The sequence below is a fragment of the Tupaia chinensis genome, unplaced genomic scaffold (genome assembly GCF_000334495.1).
Source record: "Tupaia chinensis unplaced genomic scaffold, TupChi_1.0 Scaffold000247_1, whole genome shotgun sequence".
NCBI lineage: Eukaryota > Metazoa > Chordata > Mammalia > Scandentia > Tupaiidae > Tupaia > Tupaia belangeri.
The window spans coordinates 2,437,635-2,460,298 of NW_006159725.1; the positions used below are offsets into that span (position 1 = coordinate 2,437,635).

Consider the following 22,664-nt stretch of genomic DNA (forward strand, 5'->3'; position numbering starts at 1 on the left):
CCATTTCTCCATTCTGTTGGGATTTGGGGCACACACACACACACACACACACACACACACACACACACCCCTAACATGTTTTTCAAGTTCCCAGAGCTGGGATCATACCTTGGTTGACTGTGTGGGATCTGGATCCCTTAACCAGCAAGCCATGGGGCCAGCCTGAGGTAAATATTTTTGACAGGGTCTCTCCTCTTGCCCCAGCCTCCCAAGCGATCAGGATTACTACATGCAACCAATCATGCTCAGGGTGACCCAGGAACTGAAGCTGTGCCTCTCCTGTGGCTCCTGGCCTCCCAAGCAGTGGCATCCCCTGTGTAACACCACAGCTCGGTTGTGCCATCTAAATTTTTGTAGCTAATCACACCATAGTCAGCTCTAGCCTAAAAAAATGGAATTTTTTAGGACTAGGACTATCTTACACTGCTATGGACACATGGATTCCAAAAGGAGAGACTGAGGTTGGATACGCTTGGTTTCGAATCCCAAGAAGAAAACAAACACATTAATACCACAACAATAAAGGGCTTCAAATAAAATCTTCCTTGTTCATAGTTTCCAAGGGAAGTTATATTTGCAGTGGTCTTTAGAGGAAAGTATGGGACAAGAACATACAGGAGAATGACAGTAAAATAACTAATGTTCTTAGCCATATAGCTCTTCCTTTCAGTTTAAGTTAGGCTTTTCTTTTTTATTCAGTAAAAATCTACTACCACCTACTACACATTAGAAAAAAAAAAAAAGAAGAAGGCTATTCCAAAATATAAATGTCTCTAGTTCAAACATATTGGGTCATCGAAAAATCATGACATTTTTCTGTTTTTCTGTGCAAAAATGTGTCAGGACTTTTTAGACAACCCAATACATTTAATATGCTTTTGGGGACCAGTGGGCGTGGTGGTTAAGACGTTGGACTCCCATGTGGCCAATCGCACTTTGAGTCCTGGACTTGGTGGCTTGCTTTCTCACTTTCTCTCTCTCTCTCTCTCTCTCTCTCTCTGTCTTTCTCTGGTGAGCACAAGTGCCCTATAGCAAATTTAAAAATAATATTAATGGTAAATAAAATTAAAGAAATAATTGTTAAAAATTAAATAAATATGCTTTTTGATGAATTATTTAAATTACTAAAACATGATTTTTTTTTTTAATCTTACAAGAGAGTAACACTTGTAAAATAGGGTGTCAGGAATCTAATGCCAGTTATTATCACTCTTTTGGCCATAAGAGATTGGCCAAGGATGGGAATGTGACATCTATTAAGCGTGGTAGTTAAAATATGTTGTTCCTTAGAAAGATTATGAACTGGCAGCTAAAGACTCAGTGAGCAGGGCCAGCAGGTGGCATGATAGTTAAGGAGCTGGACACTCCCATATGGCTAACCACAGTTCAAGTCCAGGACCTGGTGGCTTGCTTTCTCACTTTCCCTCTCACTTTCTCTCTGTCTTTCTCTGGTCAAATTAAATGAACAAATAAATTAAAATTAAATAAATAATTCTTTTTTAAAAAAACTTAGTGAGCAAAGATAGGAGAAAACCCAACAGTACAGATAGGATTAAGGCACACAGCACTGGGCATCAACTCCTGTGTCTGGGCCACAAGTTCCACATGGCTACTACCACTCCTCACTACTGTGTATCGACCACAGCTCAAATGGCAGGTACGTCACAAGATTTATATACATTCTAATTCAATTCCCACAATAGCGTTGTTTTTTAGTTTATCCATCTTCTACAGAAGGATGCGAGGCATGGAGAAGTGACATGTTTATGCTCGCATAGCCAAAAAAATGCAGAGACGAGGTCTAAGTCAGGATCAATGATTTATGTGAGTCTAAAGTTTGCCCTACATCGCAACCTCTGACCAAGTTCATCCTAAAATTCAAAGTAGAAAATGTAGTTGGAAGGGAATAAAGGGATGCTTCAGACTAGTTTCTTCATCTACAGTAGTGACTCTTACTAATTGTTGGCTCTCAACCTTCTACAATGCTTTTTTAAAAGCCATAGACCCTCTCCCTAGAGAGGGGCATGCGTGTTCACAATTTGTGTGTGTGTGTGTGTGTGTATGTGTACATTTTTGGGAGAAGTTCCAAAATCCTCAAAGATAAAGCTAAGAAGCTGTAACCTGAAAGTTGCCATTGAAAAAAAGGATCCTATGGCTGGCACGTAGCATGGCAGTGAAGGTGCTGGACTTCCACATGGCCGACTGCAGTTCAAGTCCCAGACCTGGCAGCTTGCTTTCTCACTTTCCCTCTATCACTCTGGCCAAGTTTAAAAAAATAATAATGATGATGAGCAAAATTAAATAATTCTAAATAAAAAAGGACCCTAGGTCACATGTTGAGCATGACTGGATGCAATGCCCAAAAATATCTCCTTGGCCAAACCTACCCAGTTGACTCTTTAGTATAAGAAATTCTTATTTTTGCTTAAAGAATTATTTATTAATTTTGGGACCAGCAGTTAGCGTAATGGCTATGTCGCTGGACTCCCACGTAGTCGACCGTGGTTCACATCCCAGACCCAGTGGTTTAAAACTCACGCCGGGCGCGTGTGCGTGCATGCCCAAGATCCTGAGAGGAGAATGGAGGAGAAGGGATTGCGGCGTGGCCATCCCCCCTGGGGGCGTGACTTCTCGCTTTCTGTCTCTCTGTCTCTGTCTGTCTGGCGAGCGCACACGCCCTATAGCAAAAATCTCTCTCTAAAAAAATTATTTATTAATTTTTATTTACTATTATTTTTAAAATTTGCTGTAGGGTACCTGTACTTACCAGAGAGAAAAGAGAAAGAAAGTGAGAAAGCAAGCCACTAGGTCTGGGACTTGGAACTATGGTTGGTCACATGGGGATCCACTGCCTCAACCATCACATCAGCTGCTGGACCCAGAAATTCTTTTTTAAAAATGTTTATTTATTGGGCCAGCCATTGGAGTGTTGGTTAAGGCAGCTGGATCCCACATGGCTGACTGTGTAGTTTACATTCTGGAAATGGAAGCTTGAAAAACACACTGGACCCATGTACATGTATGCCCCCAAATCCCAAGACGAGAATGAAGGAGAAGGGATTGTAATGTAGCCATCCCCTCTGGGGTGGGTGGGGGGTAACCTCTCTCTCTCCATCTCTCTCTCTCTGGCAAGCACACCAAGCCTATACCAAAACTGAAAAAAAAAAATTTATTTCTTCCATGAGAGATAGACAGACAGGGAGAGAGAAAGAGAGCATTCCACAATAGGGTCTTCACGCCATGGTTCATCCGAGCTTCAGCTAGTCTGGGTCATGGCACACAAGCATGCACCCAGCATCTACAGGGAGATGCCAGGATGCAGACCCTGGACTTTCCCATGTGGGTCCCATTGTGGAGCATCGCATTATGCTCTGCCACCTTAACTGGTCCCACAAGCAATTCTTCATTATCATAAAATTGGCCCTTCTCAGCACTAGTCATGATAAACAAAGACTCCAAATTATACAGGTCAAAGAACACAGACTACAACTCGATTCTTGCAGGACCTTGAGTGAGGCAACAGCAGCATCTAAAGAAGTAGAGGATGTTGCAAGAATGAATGTCAACCCTACTGTGGGGCTATATCCTTTGACCATGACCTTGAAGCTGAAGGAATTGGCTCAGACAGTTCTGAATTGAGTAGCCACTTCACAGACATCCCACAGCCTGGCAGGCCGCCGTACTCTCACTCTGCCATCATGACACTGCCATCTGCAGCAACTGAGCCGAGATGTCTCAAGACCAAATTTATCACACCCGAGATTCCATTCTTACGTAAGAATCACCTGTCGCTGGTGCATAAATTCTGAGCCAAGGGTAATCAAGAATTAAAAGAAAGGGGCCTGAATAATTATCAAGCAGATTTCCTCTCTGTTGGGGCTGAGTTTTGAAAAATCTTTGTGCCCTCATATGCCCCTCAAAGGAGACTGTCATTTTTCTACTTCTATCTGCATCACCGCTGTCGGGGGAGCAATGCCCTAAATGCCACAGGCAATCTGTCTTCCTGGAGGTTCTCATCGAGCTATGACCTCAGTTTGCTCCAGTTGATGTCTCTCCTCACAAGTTTCAGCTTGTTCTCATCACCAGCTCAATTAACCATAAAGCAGAGTCTTAACTCACATTACTGAAGCCTGAGAGAAATTAGTGCAAGCCTGGAGCCTTGCGTCACTGTGTCAAAGGCAACAGGCCAAGGGGAAGTTCATAAACAGCCCTTCTGTGGATAGAGCACTTTGGGTCCTCTGGAAGATTCCTTTACTTGAGATCTTAGAGTGGAGGTCCAGATATGTTGGCTGAGAGCAAGGAAAATGCCCATATGAAAAGAATAGAAGGAGCTAGTCCTATAGACTGAGGCTTAAGGTGGATAGATCCCACATGGCCGTTGCCCAGTTCAAGTCCTGGACCTGGTGGTTTGAGAAACATGCTGGGCACATATGCATTGTATGTTCAAAATCTCAAAAGGAGGGAGAAATGGAGGAGAAGGGATTGCAGTGTGACCATTCCCTATAGGGGGTTCTTGTATCTTTCTCTGTTTTTCTGTCTTGTCTCTTTCTGGTGAGCACCAGCACCTTCTAGCAAAATATATATAGATATATAGATATAGATAGATAGCTACACACACACATACAGTTAGAAAAATCATGACACATTTTTGCATAGAAAATGGGACTGGAATAACTATGAAGGAGGGAGAGGTCTAGGAAAGAGGGTATCTCCTAAACTAAAAAAAAAAATAAAAGGCCAAGAGGGCCAAGAGCATGACTTACAGCTCTATTTGATGAAGTCCAAGAAAATGAAATTATGATTAACAAATATCTGAGAAAGTTTGAATCCGTGACCTTGGGCAAACTCAGTTCCCTCCTCCGAGTTTCCATGTGTGAAGTGCAGGAATAGAATGAAGGCTTCTTCCTGCACCATCAGGCCAAGATGGAAGGTAGAAGAAAAGGCCTTTGAAGCCAACATAATTACTCCTCTGTCCAAAAAAAAGAGAAACAACAATAACGCCACAGCCTTCAGCTCTGCTGTTGAATGAGTTCTTTGCTTCTGCCTGAGAGGTAAAACGGCCCATTCCGTAGGGGAAAGTTGAACGTGGAATGGCAGGTCATGCCCTTTTCACTCGGGCTTCATTATACTATTTTGAAAGATTATCAATACAAGGAACATTCAATGTAAGTTAATGATTTTACTGAGTGTCCACCCTGGGGGCAGGCTGCAGCAGGTCCTTTAGGCAACCTACAGAAAGAGTACGTGACATGCTCAGGGTCTTCGAGTCCCTTAACACATTCTCAGAGGTTTGCAAGTTCTGTCTTCAAGACTTAGTACAGAAATAAGTCATTGCATTCTAAAAGTCTAATTACTTTTTTTTTTTTTTTGGAGAGGTTTTTGCTATAGGACACATGAGCTCGCCAGAAAGATAGAGATAGACAGAGAGATAGAAAGAGAGAAATCACCCCCCAGGGGAGATGGCCACGACGCAATCCCTTCTCCTCCATTCTCCTCTTGGGATCTTGGGCACACACGCACATGCACTGGTGTGAGTTTAAGCCACAGGGTCCGGGACTTGAACCACAGTTGACTATATGCGAGTCCAGTGATGTAGCCATTACGACATCTGCTGGTCCCATGTAAATATTACTTCTATCAATGTAAGCAAGTGAGTTTGATCAAATTTACTTGTTTTTGTACTTTTACTACATATGTATTATTTATCTTTGTCATGAATGACTATGAGAAGCCTTCCTTTGGCATTTATAGGGCAAATACTGCATTACATTCTGATTGGATGCCTCTAGGTAAAACACAGAAGTTGGTCTAAAAACTTTTGAATTTTCAAGCAAATGCATGCTTGCACATTTCAAAGTTCTATTCAAGTGCAATCTCTGTATGGCATGGAAGCAAACTAAATGAATCATTTTTTGGAAATTGCTCTTTCTTGGGCATGTTCAATGGTTAATATTTTTGCACCTTTACGGTCACCAGGGCTGCCTCAAGTTAATTCTCAGCAATGTACTATTATTTTTTGGTGTGTTTAATTTTCTAACACCAAATAGATGGTTGGTCATGTCATCTTCCCCAGATTATTTTGTATTTCTTTGGCATTTTCTAAGATAAATCACTGACCAATGTATTGTAAACAATAATTGCTCCCAAAATATGACACAAGTACAGAATGTAAGTTTTCAGGAAGTAAAGTTGATTCACAAGAGGCCTTTCCAGTGCAAATTATCTTTATTATAATGCAAAAGTACTTGTCCTAAATGTCCTATATACATAGTCTGTGAGTACTTTCAGTTACATGTATGTAAATGCATAAGGATACTATAAAACATAGTATGTCATATATTATTAATAGGTGTTAGTATTATCCTATGTCAATGGGATTCTAGTCAGTTACTTTTTTTCTTTTTTTTTGAGATATTTTTTCTTTAGGGTCTATGCGCTCATCAGAGAGAGAGAGACTGAAAACAAGAAATCACCCCTCAGGGTGGATGGCCACCCCACAATCCCTTCTCCATTCTTCTCCTAAGATCTTGGGCATGCACATGCACTCAGAGTACATTTGAAGCCACCAGGTTGGGGACTTGAATTGCTTTTGGTCTTGGACTGAGAAGTTTCCCTGGACACAGAACTTGCCATGGGAATCTCCCAGGCAAGTAGGGACCAAGTTGGGGATCCTCCAGGTATTATCATTCCCCTTCATAACTGGCACAGAGAAGCAGAATGAGTTGTCCAGCTTACCCAGCAGACAAGAAGCAGATGAAGGACTCAGCCACCTGTTGCAAAGAGAGCACATTCTCAACACGACAGGGCCCTGCAATTGCCTCTATCCTTTCTTTCATCTTGGACTACAAGAAAGCCCACGACATCTTTTGTCTTTCTGTGTGCTACCATTTGAGAACCGGTGTGGAAATACCTCAGGGAGCAGCAAACGGGGCCTTTTGTTTATATCACATATTATTCGGGAGGAACAACGTGGGCATTTTAGGTTTTAAAAAGTAGAATGACAAAATAAATAAATAAATAAATAAAACTAGAATGAGAAGTTATAATTATCCAAGTTCTCAAAAGCAGAGGAAAACCAGTATAAGTTCTGTCTACCCTACTACTTACTTCCCAGGACTACTATCTCTGGTTTTGAAAGGGACATAGGTATAATTTCATGTAACAAATCAACCTCAGGAAAAAAAATGTCACGGCCGACCCTCTTTTGAACCACCAGATGGTGACCCGTGTCATGCACCGAGGGCTTAGCGGGTGCTGGGCACTGTGCTTAGAGTTCTACATGGACCAGGAGAATTAAGCCGCACGAAAACAATTCCATGAAGTAGCAACTATTGTTCCCATTTCACACATAAGAAAAGTGAGGTCCAGAGAGGTTAAGTAATTCCCTAATGTCACAGAGTTGATAAGGAATGAAGCTTAGACCCAATCCCAAGCAGTATGACTCCAAAATCAGTGCTTTTAGTCACCTACCGTTTTATCAGGTTCTCAGAACAGTCATGACATATTTTTTTCTATGCAAAAATGCATCATGACTTTTCCAACAACCACATATATGTGTGTGTGTATCTCTCTACACACACACACACATATATATATTTAGACAGATATGTGCTACAGGCATGTGCAGTCACTAGAGACCCTGAGACACAGAAAGAAAGTGACAAATCCCCCAGGGGGATAGCCACACCACAGTCCCTTCTCCTCTATTCTCCTCTTGGGATTTTGGGCATGCACACACAAGAGTCCAGCATGAGTTTCAAGCTGCTGGGATGAGGACTTGAACTGTGGTCAACCATGTGGGAGTCTAGTACCTTAACCACTCTGCCATAAGCTAGCTTCCTGTTAACCCAAGATTAGAGCAACTAAACGGGATTCAGTCTGTCCAATCAGTGACCCAATGTCCAATTATTAAGGTGGTTTTCTGTTGGGTAGACAGACCAACAACGGGCTGACCACACAGTCCCGCGAGGACACACAGCAGGTACGTCTATCTACCCATTAGTTAAAAGGCATGAAGCGTTCTGGTCATAGGTACAAACGGATCTGAAGGGAGAGATTGTAATCTGCTGATCAATTGAGGCATGAGATACAATGCCCTGCTAAGCTGCTGTTGCATTATTTCTCCAGTGCCTCTACTCACTTCCTAAAGCATATAAATAACATGTCCTGGGCTTCTATGATAAATGACTGGAGAAAATAATGGGGAAGCACTATACGAACTGTAAAGTGCTTTAAAACAATTATCCCTCATGTTGAGCAGCTTCCAAAATAGCAATTTCTTCAAATGCCCTTGCAAAGCAAATGAGACGCAGCTGCTAGAAAGCTCTGTAAAGAGACGGAGATCCAGCTCCTCAAAACAGTCAAGGGGAAGACACACACCGTAAAACAACTCGAGAGATGGATTTTACAAGAAGCACGGCAGTGTCATCACGTTTTCTCAATGGCTAATTCGGAAAGCGTGCCATCACAAAGACCGAACAGATCAGTTCTTCAGCAGACACCTGGGGAAATACTCTTTCTAACATACTTGTATCATAGCTAGAAAAGTGAATCATACTCACCTGGGGAGCAAGAGGAAGACGCCAAGTTTACCAGCTCATCTCGATCTTTTCCAAAGACAAATCTGTTGGGGGAAAAAAAAAAAAAAAAAAAGAGGTGGAATTAAACAAAAAAAAAAAGAAAGAAAGAAAAAAGGAAAGTAAGGAAGAATGAGGTGTCCTGGAATGCTGTGAGGCTTGAGTGACTCAGCACTTGCCAAGGGGCAGTGACGATGAAATGAGTTTGTTGAAAGAACTCTAATAAAACTCAGCCTTCCCTGTAATCCCAGAACAAGATTGCACCACTAAAAAAAATGTTCAACAACGCGTTTAGGGGGGCTGCGGTTTGATGGAAGCTGCTTGGGGGTGGGGGAACTCAGGGATGAGTCACAGGCTCCTCAGATCTTAGGACGACTAAGTCTGGAGGAAGCCGGGTTGGGTCTCTGTCCTCTTGGCTGTTTCTCTCCCTCCCTCGAGGGATGGCAGCCCTTTCACAGTGAGCCAAAGAGAGAAAAGGAGCTGGCCATCAGGAAATGAGATAGGAAACAAGTGAAATGAAGACCCACTTGTAGCATACCGTGTGAAGTATAGGCACTGAATAGACAAGGCCTGAGAGGAGGACAAGGACAGAACTCCTCCTGCACACGTCCTCTGGGCCTCTGAGAACCAAAGAGCACCTGGGTTACTCAACACGGATGCTTAGTGGATTTTAAAATCCTTTGGGGTAAAAGGAAATCACAATTCCCGTTCCTAATGAATTTCCATCTTTAGCTACTCTTTAAGCCATTAAGCTCTATACTCCAACTATCCTAAATTTTTTTCTTTTGTGTGAAACTGGCCTTTGTGCACATAGATGAACATGATTTTTCCACTACTGGAAACTGAGAAATCCTTCATATTTTGGTACGCCGGTATTTTCATGCTAAACTCATCATGGAAACCCAGGTGGTTCTGCCCATTTGTTAATGAGAACACTACTTGCCCTCTCCCACCCGCCAACCCCAGGTTACAGGAAGAAAACCTTTTTTTGGAAGAATTATTTTATTTAACTAACTTACTATTTATTTATTTATATTTATTTATTTATTTATTGGTTTTTACACTTTTGACCAGAGAGGGACAGAGTGAGAATGAGTGAGGGAGAGAGAAAGTGAGAAAGCAAGCCACACAGGTCTGGGACTCTAACCATGGTCAGCCATGTGGGAGTTCAACGCCCTTAAACATCACGCCATCTGCTGGTCCCGAAAACGTTTTTTTTTTTTTATTGTTCCGGAGTCCTTTTTTCTATTACAAATAGACAACTATAAACTGGGTGAAGACTTCTCATTTTCACATCTTAAGAAGAGCATCTGAAAGAATTAAGAACCGGAGATTTGACACTTCCATATTAAGTTTTTGAAATGTTTATACTGATTTATTTTTTGTTCTAGGATAAACTGAGGGGTAAAATATTGTGTTTGTAAGTTGTGCTGCCAGCTAAACTGTTCTTCATTCACTCATGAAGCTGTGTGGTCTTCACAGAATAAGCGCCATGAATGAATGGGGTGTTCTTCACGTTCTCCAAAAAGCTGTCAAAACCAAGCTTTCTCCTTGAACAAAAGGAAATGATAGTTCTAATGGATTTTCTTTGTTTCTGAATAGAAAATTTAAATTAGATTCTCCTTTTCTCTTCTTTCTTTCTTCTGCCTTCTTCCTTTTGCTCTCTCCCTCCCTTCTTTTTTCCTTCTTTCCCTTCTTTCTTCCTTTATTTTGGCAGGTCTGTAGGAAGAGCAGGGTAAATTCTATTCTCTATAGCATTCCCATAGGAGGAGGAGTTTCTACTTTTTTCTTTAGAGAATTATTTATTTAAATTTATTATTATTATTATTTTTAATTTGCTAAAAGGCATATATACTCTCCAGAGAGAGAGAAAAAGAGAGAAGGCAAGCAAGCAAGTCGCCAGGTCTGGGACTTAAGCTGTGGTTGACCGTGTGAGAGTCTAGCGCCTTAACCACCATGCCACCTGCAGGCCCTATTTTTTTTTTCTTTTTCATTAGTGCTTTTGTTTTGTTTCTGTTTGTTTTTACTATAGGCCATAAGGTGTATGCATTCACTAAAGAGAGACACAGAGAGAGGGAAAGTGAGAAATCATCCTCCAGGGGGATGGCCATGCCACAGTCCCTTCTCATTCATTCTCTTCTAGGGATTTTTGGCATGCACACATATGCACCTGGAGTGTTTTTCAAAACACTGGGTCCAGGACTCAAACCATGCATTTGCCATGTGAGATCCTGGTTTCTTAACCTCTGTACTACCTGCTAGCCCAACACATTAGTTTTTAAAATTTGCATACCATTGTTGTATACCTTTATAATGCACAACATGGTTTTTCAAAGTATGCACATAGTACATGACAATCAAATTAAAGATATTACCTTATACGTCATTTTCAACAGAGAACTTTACATTCTCTGTGTGGAGTGTTCTGTTTTTTATTAATATTCCTATCAGAGAAGAGAGGGAATGTTCTATTTTTCATCAACCAGAACATATTCATTCAAATTTGAAACACAATCAGGTTCCAAAGAAACTAGTCTTCAGAAATGGGAAGACACTTGTCTCTCATGAGACAAAAAAATGAGATGTTTCCTTTTGTGTTCCCCCCATATCCGTATCAAAGAATGAACTATCTCTGCAGACATGTTCAGATGCATGAACTGACTCTCGAGACCAATAGCAGAGTAAGCAGACTCCTTGGTTTTGACCAAGCCTGCTCCATGCCTTTGAATGTGGGTTGGATTTAGATGAGCCAGTCAATAACTTAGTATAGTGAAAAGAAGACTAGGGGCTTAGGAATCAAATCCTATAGTGACCTTGGTGAGGATTTTGCACTTTTATGGGCAGCTTAGTAGACAGGGTCAGTCTTTTAATTTACTTAACAATTTGCAGAGAGCTTTCCCATTGTAGTACTTAATCGTTTCTCCGCAACTCAATTTTCTCATCCATACAATTGGGTTAATACAACTTACTGGGCTAGGCTTTCATTGGGACTAAGTAAAATGTGTGTGTAAGATGCTCACTATAGTGTCTGGCACATAAAAGCTGAAAGATTGTTTCTTGTCCACCTGGCCCTGATATGCCTTTGCTGTTAAATGTTGGTTCTCAATAAAGTACTATTGGCTATATGACCTTTGGCCCCACCTAACCCTCCCACACACAAATACAGCTAAGAACAGTCTCGTAAGCATGGACATTTTATTAAATTTTCTTCTGAGGAGACTGTCACCTTATAGCCGTTATAATAATTGACCAGACATTCACCATGGGCGAAGCACTGTATGAAGTGCTTTCCTCACCACCCTATGAGTTCAATACTGCTGGGACAAGCAGTTGGCGTAATGGCTATATCACTGGACTCCCCATGTAGTCGACCGTGGTTCAAGTCCTGGACCTGGTGGTTTAAACTTACACCAGGTGCGAACAAGTGCATGCCCAAGATCCCGGGAGAAGAATGGAGAAGAGATGAGAAGAATGGAGGAGAAGGGACTGCAGCGTGGCCATCCCTCCAGGGGATAAGTTCTTGCTTCTGTCTCTCTCTTTCTGGTAAGTGCACATGCCCTATAGCAAAAACCTCTCAGAAAAAAAAATACTGCTATCATTCCTCTTTTACTTTAAACTCACTTGATAACCACTCTGAAAAAAAATCCCAATAAGTATTTTTTAAATATCTATCATATATCAGTATGTTTTTAGTATTGCAATAGACTGAGTATGTTTCTCAAAAAATCCTGTGTTAAAATCCCAACCCCTTATGTGATGGTATTAGGAGGTGGTGCCTTTGGGAGAAAAAAAATAGGTCATGAGGATAGAGTGCTAATGAATGATATTAGACCCTAAAAAATGGGGGGACCTCAAAGACTTCTCTCACTCTCTTTCTGCCATGTGAGAATAAAGAAGCAACAGTATATAATCTGGAATTGAGCCCTTAACAGAACACAAACATGCTGGCACCCTGTTCTTGGACTTCCAGACTCCAGAACTGTGAGAAATAAATTTCTGTTGTTTGTAAGCCACCTGGTTTATGACATTTTGTTGCAGCAGCCTGAACTAAGACAATTGTCATTGTAAAACATTGACACAATGTCTTACTGAGCTGTGTTTTGTAAATTTTGTTCAAACAGTGTATTAAAATAGTTTTTATTCTCCATAAAGTAACCTTTTTTTATACCAGAGAAAAAAACATAATTTAAAGAGTCCACCATCTCTCTCTCTCACTTTTTTAAAAATAATTATTTTGTCATTATTATTATTTTTTAAATTGCTGCAGAGCATGTGTGCTCAAGAGAGAGAGAGAGAGAGAAAGTGAGAAAGCAAGCTGCCAGCTATGAGACTAGAATTATGGTTGGCCATGTGAGAGTTCAGGACCCTAAGCCCCATGCCAGCTGTTGGCCCACACCATCTCTCTCTTTTAAACTATATAGGTGCTCCCAGCTCTGATTTAAATTTATCAATTTATCATAAATAAGAATAGCCAGACCAGAGCCCAGTAGGTAGTATAGTGGCTAAGGCATTGGAATCTCTCACAGCTGACCACAGTTCAAATCCCAGACCTGGTGGCTTGAATTCACACCAGGCAGGCATGCATGCATGCCCAACAATCTCAGGAGGAGAATGGAGGAGAAGGAATTGAGGCATGGCCTTCACCCCAAAGGGTGGTTTCTGGCTTTCCCTCTCACTGTCTCTCTCTGCTGAATGCATGGCCTATGGCAAAAACATAAAATAAATGAAGAACTAGCCAGGCCAACAGGTGGCATGATGGTTAAGGTGCTAGACTCCCACATGTCCGGCCACGGTTTGAGTCCCAGACCTGGTTTACGACATTTTGACGGTTTGAGTTCATAGTGTATGCATGTGCATATGTGCTCAAAATCCCAGGCGGAGAATAGAGGAGAAGGGATTACAGTGTGGCTATACCCTGGGGGTAGGAGGGAGTAGGGGGATGATTTCTTTCCTTCTCTCTCTCTCTGTCTCTCCAGTAAGTGCATGCGTCCTATGGCAAAAATCGAAACCAAAAATAAATAAATAGCCAAAATTCCAACTTACTTATATCTGCTGAAGAATTGCAGTCAATATCTACAAAGTGTCAATACTGACAAGATGGTAGCGATCAGGCCATTTTCTTGGAAGGAAGAGCAAAAGATCACTGAAAATTTCCCATGAAAATTACTCTACCAACACTCAACATCCAAAAAATGTTACAGACATTCATGCACATGGAATTGAGATGATGGTTAACGGACCCCAAATCTCAGTTAGACAGGGTAAATACTTTTCTTTTCTTTCTTTTTCTTTCTTTCCTTCTCTTCCTCCCTCCCTTCCTCCCTTCTTTCCTTCTTTCTTTTTTCCCTTCTTCAATGAGATAGAAACAAAGAGAAAGTTGTGTGTGAGAGAGCGGAGAGAGAAAGAGGGACAAGCACCTCCAATGGAGTCTTCAGGCTGTGACCTCCCCACAGCCTCAGTCAGCCAGGGTCATGGTCATATGCACATGAGCCCAGCTTGCACAGGGACACCTCAGGACACAAACCTAGGACCTTCCCGTGGGCTCCAGCATCAGAGAGCACCGAGTTCCCCCTGTGCTGCTGTGACTATTCTACTTTTCATTTGTGTGTTTTTTGAGTTCTATATGAAGAAACATGTAATAATAGTATGCATTTCAAAACTGCTAAGAGACTACATTTAAAATATTCTTACCACAGAAAATGTTAAGTATTCGAGGTGATGGATATGTTCGCTAGGTCGATGTAGTTATTTTATATTGTATTCATGAATGATAACATGACTTCATACTGCATGTATTTATAAATGGTCAATTTATAATTTTAAAATTTTATACAAATATCTTTAATTTTGAATATATTTGAAGGTCATCAGAGCCATGAAGAGTGCCTACACTAGATATAGAGACATTTACCAGAAAGAGAAGAGTCCTAAGTTGAAAAGATATTAGTTCCCTATTTAAAAACCTCAATCACAGGACCAGCAGTTAGCATAATGGCTATGTTGCTGGACTCCCACATAGTCGATCGTGGTTCGAGTCCCGGACCCGGTGGCTTAAAACTCACGTCAGGCGCGTGTGCGTGCGTGCCCAAGATCCCGAGAGGAGAATGGAGGAGAAGGGATTGCAGTGTGGCCATCCCCCCTGGGGGGTGACTTCCTGCTTTCTATCCCTCTGTCTTTCTCTGTCTGTCTGGCGAGCACACACGCCCTACAGCAAAAACCTCTCCAAAAAAATAAAAAATTAAAAAAATTAAAAACCTCAGTCAGTACATCTAGAAAACTCCTCAGATGGAATATTAAGGCACACTTTTTGTATTATGTTTGGCTTTGCTTTTATTTTTGAATAAATATTTGTAGAGGCAAATTTTTTTTTCATTTAGAACAATTTTTTTAATGATAATGCTATTTCCTACTTCTTGGAGAAACAAGTGATCAAAAGGAACTTTACACAGCGTCTCACCACTACATCTGCCCACCTCCTCCCCCAAAGAGCATCATCCCTAAACATGCCTGTTCCAACAGATGAAAACATCCTATCTCCTCTCTGAGGCCAAATCTTCCACTTGAACACTAGATATTATGAGTTTGCCAATCCAACAAAATTGTGTAAGAAAGCCTATCTTTTCTTAAATAGTAATCATTCCCTCTCTACTGGATTATTTCCAGCAGGCCACAACCGTATATAACTTTTTTTAAACCCCCTCAAGAAAACACAAGTTCCTCAGTTTGGCCCATATTCTCCTCTTGCTCTCATTCCATTTCTTTGCTTCTTTTTGCAGGAATCTCAAGAGTTGCCTTTCCTCACTGTTTATTCCTCTCCTACTGTTCTCTCCCTCTCTCTCTTCTTTTTTCAAGAGATTTTTTTCTATAAGGTGTGTTCGCTCGCCAGAGAGAGACAGAGAGACAGCAAGTAAGAAATCATTCCCCATGGGCAATGGCCATGCCATAATCTCTTCTCCTCTTGAGATTTTGGGCACGCAAGCACAGGTGAGTTTTCAAGTCACTGGGTCCAGGACTCGAACTGTAGTTGACCATGTGGGAGTCCAGTGCCTTAACCACTAAGCCACCTGCTGGCCCTGTACCATTCTCTTTTAAGCTACTTAAACCAGGCTTTATCTATCACTATCCTACAGAATTATGTGCTTATTCAGGTCACCAATGAAGTCCAGTTGTGAAATTCAATGGACAATTGTAGGTCTTCACCTTACTGGATGTGTCAGTAGTTTGGGCCCTATTTGGGCACTGTCCCCTCCACTTAGTACACTTCTTTCTCTTGCTTTCTAAGACACCACTCTCCTAATTTTCCTCCTGCCTTGATGTTCACTTCTCAGTCTTTCCTTGATGATTTCTTTTCTTCCTTGATCTCTTCATGTTGGGGACCCCAAGGCTGAGTCCTTGTTCTCTTCTCTTCCTTGCTGCCCCTTCCCCATTCCATTCATAATCTCTTTACAAGCCTCATCGTTTATAATGCCAATGTACTGATGACCTCTAAATCTCCACTGTTGGCCCAGACATCCTCAGCATTACTCTCATACACTCCACATACGCATGATCAGCTTGACATCTACAATCCAGTGTCTACCAATCATTCAAATACAGTGAGTTCAAGATGCAAGTTCCAATATTCCCCCAAGCCTTCTCTTTTCACCACATTGCAATGGTTAGGATCTTAGTCAATGGCAACTTCACCTCTCCAGTTGGCCAGATCCGATCTTTGTTCCAATTGTCTCTTACATTCTACAACAATCTGTCAGGAACTTTACTTTCAAAATAAGTAGTGAAGGGAACCAGCAGTTAGCGTAATGGCTATGTCGCTGGACTCCCATATAGTCGACCACGGCTCGTGTCCCGGACCCGGTGGCTTAAAACTCACGGCGGACGCGTGTGCGTGCGTGCCCAAGATCCCGAGAGGAGAATGGAGGAGAAGGGATTGCGGCATGACCATCCCCCCTGGTGGGTGATTTCTCGCTTTCTGTCTCTATGTCTCTCTCTGTCTGTCTGGCGAGCGCACGCGCCCTATAGCGAAAACCTCTACAAAAAAAAAATAAATAAATAAGTAGTGAACACTTCTCCCTATCTCTACTAAGCAACCCATGGTCCGAGTCCTATCACTCTTGCCTGGGTTGCTGACAAAGTCTTCTGACTAGTCTCTTTGCTTCTATCCTTATTCTATGATGGTAAGGATGAAGATCCTGAGAATTATGTGCTATTGAGTCTCATAATATTTGGGCAGATCCTAAAAGGTAAGCTCTTCTTTAGCATCCTCCAGTGATCCCCCCCCACACTTCACTTAGATTAAGGTCAACGTCTTTGTCAGTGACCTCTAATGTCTTATATGGTTTGGCTCTTGCTTCTCTGTTCTCTCTCTGACCTACTATGTTCCCTTTACACTCGGTTCCAACTACACTGACCTCTCTGTTGTTCCTTAAATGTGCTAGTCATGTTCCTCCTTTGGGTCTTTGCACAAGCTACTCTCTCTGCCTGTGACACTTTTCCACAGATCTAGACGCATGAGTCTCCCCTGCTGCAGGGCTTTGCTCCAATGGCATTTCTATTTCAAATTGCAACTGTCCATGTTCCCATTGTCAGCCCCTGCAGTCTTAAATCTCATTACTCTGCTCTGAGTCCCTTTCTCCAGAGTATGTACTACCAGGACCATACTATATCCATCTGTGTGTTCTGTTTACTGCTTGTCTTCCTCTGCTAGAATGGAGGCTCTGCAAGGACAGGGATTGGTGCCTGTTTCTGTGACGTCTTTTCCTAGAATACTGCTAGGTTTATGGAGTCACTCACTGAGTGTTGGATTGAACTTCATGAAATAGGCTGAATTGATAATATTGTACCTTACAAAATAAGAACTTGGAATTGAAATAGCTTGGTGGAGGATGATTTTCCAGTATCTAATCAGACATTAAGCAGGAGGGTAGGATACCTGCGTACATGGTCCATTTATTGGGAAAGGTGACAGTCTGAAAAGGAGAGAGAGAGAGACAGAGAGAGACTATCTTTCCTATTTTGCTTTGAAGATTTGGAGGGAACCAGCAGTTAGCGTAATGGCTATGTCGCTGGACTCCCACGTAGTCGACCGCGGTTCGTGTCCCGGACCCGGAGATTTGGACAATATATTTTCTGATGACTCCTGAAGGCATTTGGAACACAATAATGTGTTCAATAAAGTCATGAAGAAACTGACACCTTGACTTAAAACTGGCTTTCTTTTTCTAGTATTTATTGTGTTTTATACAGACACTCAGACCCGGAGCTGTCTAGCTGTGGTTTATGCCACTGATGGCCTAATTTCATTACAGCACTTTCAGGAAGAATAGCAGTCCATGGGATATTTATTTTTACCAGCTTTGGCAATCTTAGGAAACTCAAGCAGCACAGTCATCTCAGTGTGTGGTCCCTGAACCCACAGCACTAAACCACCTGGGAACCTGTTCTTACTGCACATTCTTGGGATCCACCCCACATCAGAAATGTCAGGGGCAGGACCTGGTGCATGCTCCAGTGTGAGAACTACCGAAGGTGCAAAACTGTTCATTTGTGAGATTACAATGACTTTCTTAGCAAAGCAACAGCAGAGTACAGGTTTCTTTCATTGATAAATGCAATACATTTGGTAGGTCACCCAGCACCCAACAAGGACTCAATAGACTTCTCTCTTTCACTAACCTTTGTGAAATGTTCTTTCTGGGCTTTCTGCCTCAAGTAACAAGAAAGTGGTACACTGCTCACTCTTCCAGAAGTCTAACTTAACTGAGTTTGCAATGCTCTTAGCCGCTGGGCTCCAAGCTCTCCCTGTTAAGATTTATGAATCCAGATTGTAACATTCCATTTCTTGATATACCTTCAAAGTGACAATTCATTTCAACACTAAAGAGGACCACAATGGGATGTGAATTAAGGAAAAAGCAGATATGCAGAGTCATAGGAATTTGTCAAAAAACAACTAATTAAAAACATGAGCCCATGAGTAAGTCACCAAGAGCCCTTCTTATTTTACTATTCACTCGAAAACTACATACAGTTTCTATAAATTATATATTTAAGAAATAGGGCTGCAACTAAGCTGTGAAGTCTGTAACAAATATTCCTTAAGACCCAGTTTCCTAGAATTCTCATATTCTCATTGGTCCTTTAAAGGGGAACAAGGAGGGGACTAGGTGGTAGCTCAGTGCATGGAACTGGACCTACACGAGAAGGTCCTGGGATGTGAACCCAGAACTCCCATGTAGTAGACCACAGTTTGAGTCCCTGACGTGGTAGCTTAAACTCACGCCATGCGCATGCGCATGCGTGCCCAAGATCCCAAGAAGAGAATGGAGGAGAAGGGATTGCGGCATGGCCATCCTCCCTGGGGGCATGATTTCTCGCTTTCTGTCTCTCTGTCTTTCTGACAAGCGCACGCACCCTATAGCAAAAACAAAACAAAACAAAACAAAACAACAACAACAAAAACCTCTCCAAAAAAAAAAAAAAAAAGATACGACTAACTGGAGGTTCTAGACCAGTTTTCTTGAAGTTTCACTTCTAGAGCACTGCAAAGGTAACTACGTGGATGAAAAGCCAGTTTTCTTCTCTCTCCATTACTTGACTGGCATGCCTGATTCCAGAATTGGAGACTCATAGACATTGCTATGAAATGTATCATAAACCATGACTCACTATGTAAAGGACAAAGGTGTCAATGGCCTTACCAGTGAAATTCTCTGTATGTCCTCCCTTCTTCCTGGGACAAGACTTCAGTTCTTTCTCTCTGATTCATATCCTGAGGAAATCAGCATGATACAAAATGGCTGTGTGTAATAAAAAGTGTCTCCAACCCACACTTTAAGGATGTAAGCTTTTTTTTTTTTTAAGGTTTTTGCCAATAGGCTATGTGTGCCAGAGAGACAGAGACAGTGAGAGGCAAAGTGAGAAGTCATCCCCCAGAGGGGATGGCAATGCTGCAATCCCTTCTCCTCCTTTCTCCTCCTGTGATTTTGGGTGCCCATACACGCATGCACACACACCCAGTGTGAGTTTCAAGTCACCAGATCTGGGACTTGAACCACAGTTAGCCATGTGGGAGTCCAGCCCCTTAGCCACCATACCCTGCTGGCCCTGGATGAAAGCTCTTTTAGTACAGATATTATTCATTATCTTCCCAACAAAGTCTTTCCTTCAGAAGAATTTGGCTCCATTCGTGATAACTAAAATAGCATGATATTCATATGATGAAAGTTATGCATTAAGTCCCTTTAGTCAACAGATCTACAAAGACTAAAGAAGGGAAACATCATGAGAAAGAACTAAAATGTATTTGAGCCTCTGAGCATCAGGTATGTGAGGTAATCCTCTATAGTAATATCAATAGTTAATTAATTGAATGCTTACTGGGTAGCAGGTATAAGAAAATAGCCTAAGTGATTCATTTTCAAGAACAGCTGAACAAAAGTTGCTCAGGCATCTTGCAGATGTGACAACCCCAGAAAGTACACATTCCTTGGGGCCAGCAGTTAGCATAATGGCTCTGTTGCTGAACACCCATGTAGCTAACCACAGTTCGAGTCCTGGACCCGGCGGCTTAAACTCACGCCGGGTGCATGTGTGTGCATGTGCAAGATCCCGAGAGGAGAGTGGAGGAGAAGGAATTGTGCTGTGACCATCCCCCCCGGGGGGTGATTTCTCGCTTTCTGTCTCTCTGTCTCTGTCTTTCTGGTGAGCGCATGCACCCTATAGCAAAAAAAAAAAACATAAAGAAAAAAACCTCCGCAAAAAAAAAAAAAAAAAAAGAGAAAGTACACATTTCCGGAGAGATCCTGAACAAACACAACCCAAAACAACAGGTTGCCCTTGAGAAATGACTTCTCAAGATGGTGGCTGGTCATCAACCCTTTGCCCCTTCTTACTTCCTGGTTCTTCTACATCCTCAGGACATTTGGCGGACCTCTGTCCTGAGCCTGCGCCTTTGCACCACACAAGAGAGGGAAGTGGACAAAAAATACCTGACAAGGGAATAATACAACTTAGGTGATTCTGGGAAGATTTTACACCCCGTGGTACTCAGTCCATTAGGAACTAGGGGAGGGACTTGTACATTAAGGAATTAATCACTTGTTGTAGCCATTCTGGGTGTGTCCATCCATCAGACACCCAGTCTCACAAGACTGCCATTAAAGCCTGGCTTCGTGGTACCCCATGTCTCCACGTCCATTCTGCGCCATGGGACGGGTGTGCACGGTTCTCACATCCGGTACCAGTCTAAGTTTTCCATGCATTAGTTCATTTAATCCAACAATTCTATGGGATAAATCCTGTGATAGACCTTAACTCACAGATAAGAGAAATGAGGCTCAGAGTGGTTAACTAATTTGTCCAAGATGATGTAGCAAGCGAGCAGCAGACATGGGATTAAAATCCAGAGCTGTCTGACTCCAGGACATTTTTTTTAAATATTTATTTATTTACTTCCATTTGTCATTATTATTATTTTTCGATTTGATGAGAGAGAGAGAGAGAGAGAGAAGGAAAAGCAAGAAAGCAAGCCACCAGGTCCAGGACTTGAACCATGGTTGGCCATGTGGGAGTCCAGCACCCCAATCATCATGCCACCTGCTGGCCCCTGACTCCAGAACTTCTAATGATTCCTCATTTAGTCCTTTAAGAAAAGGCAGATACACTATCTCCATCATGGATATGAGAAGACAGAAGCTGAGAGAAGGTACGTAACTTGAACAAGAGCACGAAGATTACAGATGTTTTGTTTCCCTGGGATTTGAACTCCAGTCAGGCAAACTCCAATGTTCGCGGGTTGGCCATATCAAGATAAAATTGAGAAGAGGAGCAGATATTTTTCACACTGTCTCCATATAAAGTATTCTTAGATCAATTTTAACAAACAAAGGCCTGTGGCGCCACAGGTGACATAGCACAGCCCAAACAGCAAATTCTGAAGGGATGCCATGAAAGCGGTGATTAGAGAAGAATGACGATTAAGAAAGCTTCTTGGGACCAGCAGCTGGCGTAATGACTATGTCGCTAGACTCCCATGTAGCTGAAAGCAGTTCGAGTCCTGGATCCGGTGGCTTAAACTCATGCCGGGTGCGTATGTGTGCATGCCCAAGATCCCGAGAGGAGAATGGAGGAGACGGGATTGCAGCGTGGCCATCCCCTGGTGGGTGATTTCTCGCTTTCTGTCTCTCTGGTGAGCGCATGTGCCCTATAGCAAAAATCTCTTAAAAAAAGGGGGGGGGGTATGTATAACATGGCGATTCTGAAGATGTTAGGCAATAAAGTCAATTCCATTACTTAATGTCTTCTTGGCGATTTGTACATAAGAAGAAAAGGACTTTGGAGAACCTGCTGAAAGAAAATACAACCTTGGGTCAGCAGGTGGTGTGGCGGTTAAGGCATTGGGCCAACCACAGTTCATGGCCAACCACAGTTCAAGCCCAGGACTCAGAGCCTTGAAAATCACGCCAAGTACATGTGCCTGTGTGCCCAAAATTCTGAGAGGAAAATGCTGAAGGTATTGTAATGTAGCCTTACCTTCTGGGGGTGGGGAGATTCCTCATTTTCCTCTGTGTGTGTGTGTGTGTGTGTGTGTGTCTGTGTGTGTGGTGTGTCTCCAGCAAGTGCTCATACCCTATGGTCAAAATTAAAAAAAAAATTGTATATATATATATATATATATATATATATATATATATGTATATATATATATACACAAACTCAGAATTTAATGGAAAGTTCTATTAAAGATAGCGCTCAAGAGTCCAGAGCAATGGGGGGACCAGCAGATGACATAATGGTTGTGGCACTGGACTCCCATGTAGTTGACAGTGGTTTGAGTCCTGGACTCAGTGACTTAAAACTCACACTGGGCGCCTGTGTGTGCGTGCCCAAGGTCCCAAGAGGATAATGAAGGAGAAGGGATTGCAGCATGGCCACTCCCCCAAAGGGGATGATTTCTCGCATTCTGTCTCTCTGTCTCTCTCTGTCTGTCCAGTGAGCACACAGGCCCTATAGCAAAAAGAGCCCAGAGCAATGGAAAGGCTGAAAGGAAGGAAAAGATTTTTGTGTGATTATAGTTAAAATAACTCTTTC

The 22,664-nt window shown here is 42.1% G+C and overlaps 1 long non-coding RNA gene across 1 annotated transcript in view; it reads right to left on the bottom strand.

Moving 5' to 3' along the window:
* LOC102484726 (uncharacterized) overlaps positions 1-22,664 on the bottom strand; it is a 282,479-nt gene that overhangs the window by 31,732 nt on the left and 228,083 nt on the right. The window contains exons 5-6 of the long non-coding RNA XR_003549440.1: positions 8,562-8,623; positions 6,736-6,770 (exon numbers count right to left, since the gene is read on the bottom strand). This is a non-coding gene — a long non-coding RNA (uncharacterized LOC102484726). The remainder of the gene's footprint in view (positions 1-6,735; positions 6,771-8,561; positions 8,624-22,664) is intronic.